At 38.5% G+C, this 2,931-nt stretch overlaps 1 long non-coding RNA gene across 2 annotated transcripts in view; it reads left to right on the plus strand.

Annotated features, from left to right (window-relative positions):
* The window catches only part of LOC103584171, a 2,502-nt gene extending 906 nt beyond the window's left edge, over window positions 1-1,596 (plus strand). Inside the window, exons 2-4 of one of the 2 annotated variants that reach the window (XR_549940.1) lie at window positions 271-404; window positions 721-823; window positions 1,390-1,596. This is a non-coding gene — a long non-coding RNA (uncharacterized LOC103584171). The remainder of the gene's footprint in view (window positions 1-270; window positions 405-720; window positions 824-1,389) is intronic. The other variant, XR_549941.1, reaches the window with a different exon arrangement.
* Window positions 1,597-2,931: the final 1,335 nt, after the last annotated feature.

A 2,931-nucleotide genomic window follows, 5' to 3' on the forward strand; every position in this document is an offset into this window, starting at 1 on the left:
AATGTCCCAGGGGAATACAAAACTACTGCTACTCATTTGCACAGATATTGAAGAGTTGGCAATGGAGCCTAGTCTCGTTTTTCAGGTCTCTGTAGTGCAAATAAGATTATTGTTATGAAATTAAGATGGAATTTCTTTTCCTCTTTGGTTTACTTTCCTCCTGTCAAAGTATAGCAGTAGGTCTTGGAGCAGACAACTTATGTCCCTTTTACCTCTGTCTCCTGATGTAATAAGAAGTCTTTAACTTATTTGTCTGTCTGTTGATTCTAGACACGAATTGCAGACTGGCGGGAAGGAGCTCTTAATGGAAACTACCTTAAACGAAAACTTCAGGATGCAGCAGAACAACTAAAACAGTATGAAATAAACGCCACTCCTAAAGGCTGGTCCTGCCACTGGGACAGGTACGCACTCTTCTCCCCTTTTCACCTTTCACCTTTGACATCTCAGACATGATTTGTGATCACCACCACCTGACGACATGACAGCCTGTCTGGAGACTGAGAGCAGCTGCAGTTAGCGGTGCTGGGCAGGCAAAGCACCGCAAGCAGAGTTTGGGCCAGCCACACATTGGAGAAACAAAAAGCAATGTTTAAAGTGTTCCATGTAACGGATTTTTTCCCAAGATTGGACAAAGCTGGTGTTTACTCTCCAGAGTGTTCCACGGAGTAGGGCGGGCTTGGGGGTTAAGCGCATGCGAGAGCTCTGTGCGCTTTACAGGACCTCTGGAAGCAACTACTCCTGATTAACCTCGGTGAAGTTAAGGAAAGCTTCGTGACTGAAGATGTGAATGAAGAACAAGATTACTATCCTCTGCCAGCAGGTCAGATGAAAACATTCCTTTTTATATTTGGCTTTTCTTGATTTTTTTTTTTCGTTATTTGAAATCTTTGCTCTTTTATTTTTCAGCTCCCAGATCCTCTCCCTCTCTTTAGCTTTCACTGTGTTTGATATCAAGAATATGAAATGTGAATTCCACGGTCCAAGAGGGGAAGAGTCACCTTTCACAAACTTCGTTGTTCTCTTCTTTGGAAGGGAAATTAGTGTTCTAGGCGATTGAGTCCCTTCGTTAATGAAACTTGAAACCCTGTTACACATTGGCAAAAAAAAAAAAAAATTGAAAAAAGAAAGATGTTTTCTAAGTCATCTGTTGGATTGAGAGGGCTCAGGGCTGTATTCACAGAGCTGCTGGCAGTGCAAATAGCTTTGAATTATCCTTGGTTCTCCATCCTCCATTGTCAAAGCTCTTTGTTGCCTTTGTGAATAGCAGTCCATTAAGAAGAGGTTCGTCCCTGTGAGAGCAGACTGCTGTCCTGGGACAGGACCAAATGGAAGTGTCCCTGTAGGAGAATGGGTTTTAAAACAAGTGTTTTTTTTCTTGTAATTTAGGGATCATAGACGATATTTCTATGTAAACGAACAGTCGGGCGAGTCTCAGTGGGAGTTCCCAGATGGTGAGGAGGAGGAGGAAGAAAGCCAAGCACAAGAAAGCAGAGACGAGAGTCTTCCTAAACAGACCGTGAAAGACAAAACTGGCACTGATTCAAATTCTACAGAATCTTCTGAGAATTCCACAGGTGGGACAATTTATCCTTTATTAATTAGACAGAAATGATTATAGAGAAGAACTTGTACTAATTTGTATCATGAAAGAAGAAAAGAATTTATCGCCACAGGTGGGACAATTTATCCTTTATTAATTAGAAATGATTATAGAGAAGAACTTGTACTAATTTGTATCATGAAAGAAGAAAAGAATTTATCTCATAACATAAGCTTCTAATTGAAAAATAGTGGCTTGAATGAAAAAAAGAATGCGTGAGTTATACTGAAAGAAATTAAGACAGTGGCTTCTTGGAAATCAGCATACTGTTGATAATCAAATATCAGACTCTGCTCAAAAACAAAAAGATGAGCCAGTATGTTTTGATTTGAAAAGATATTCAGGCTGGCTGATTAGCTCACTTGATTAGAGCTGTTGCTGATAACACCAAGGTCAAGGGTTTGGATCCCCTTAAGGTCAGCTACCAAAAACCAAATAAAGGAAAAGATGGTCCTATAATCATTCTGTCATGCCACAGATGAAACTGTGGATCTCTAAAAGCAGGAATGCTAATTAATGTTAAGGAACTAGATAGTTGAACTGTCAATATCTGTGTGGCATGATTATGAGATTTGCTCTACATTTCTTAGTCTATTGCTATTGCAGTCTCATTTCTTAAATCCACTAATCTTAAAAGAAGTAAGGTTGTACAAAACGATTTGAAGAAATGATCTGAAACTACCACTATACTTTTTTTTCAGAGAAGCAAAATAATTGATAATTGAAAATCACCAGCAGTATTGTAGTATAAAACAATCAGGAATAGGATGGCTTATCCTATTTAAGGTACTTGTAGAGGAATTTAGTTTAGTTTTATACATTTTTTTTAAAAAAATAGGCTTTCATAGCTCCTCAGTTACTCTGAGGATCTGATAACCCTTGAGAAGAGCCACAATTGGGCTGGCTCGTTGGTTAAAATGTGGTGCTGATAATACCAACGTCTAGGGTTTGATCCCTATACCAGTCAGTCACCAAAAAAATAAAGAGCCACAACGTGATTGCCACATTGTGAAAGAAGATACATTTTTTCCCCTCTAAGTATATCTTTTTTGTAATGACAAATGTAAGAGAATAGTCAAGCATAGTCAAGACTATGATTAACAACCTTTTGATCTTAAAAACTGGTAGCTGTTAAAGTGATGGCATCTGAAGGCAAGAGTGTGTGAATGGTTTTTAAAGTAATAGACCTTTGAAAATAAACGTGAAATTTGTTGGTACTATAGAGAGTAAAGAGCTGAATTTCTTTTGTCCTCTCCTTATCAAAAATAATTCTTTGTACTCCACTGGCTCCCAGATCCCAGCTGGAAAGTTCTGATAATGTACCAAAT

This window comes from Galeopterus variegatus, unplaced genomic scaffold (assembly GCF_000696425.1).
Source record: "Galeopterus variegatus unplaced genomic scaffold, G_variegatus-3.0.2 Scaffold46075, whole genome shotgun sequence".
In the NCBI taxonomy this organism is placed as follows: domain Eukaryota; kingdom Metazoa; phylum Chordata; class Mammalia; order Dermoptera; family Cynocephalidae; genus Galeopterus; species Galeopterus variegatus.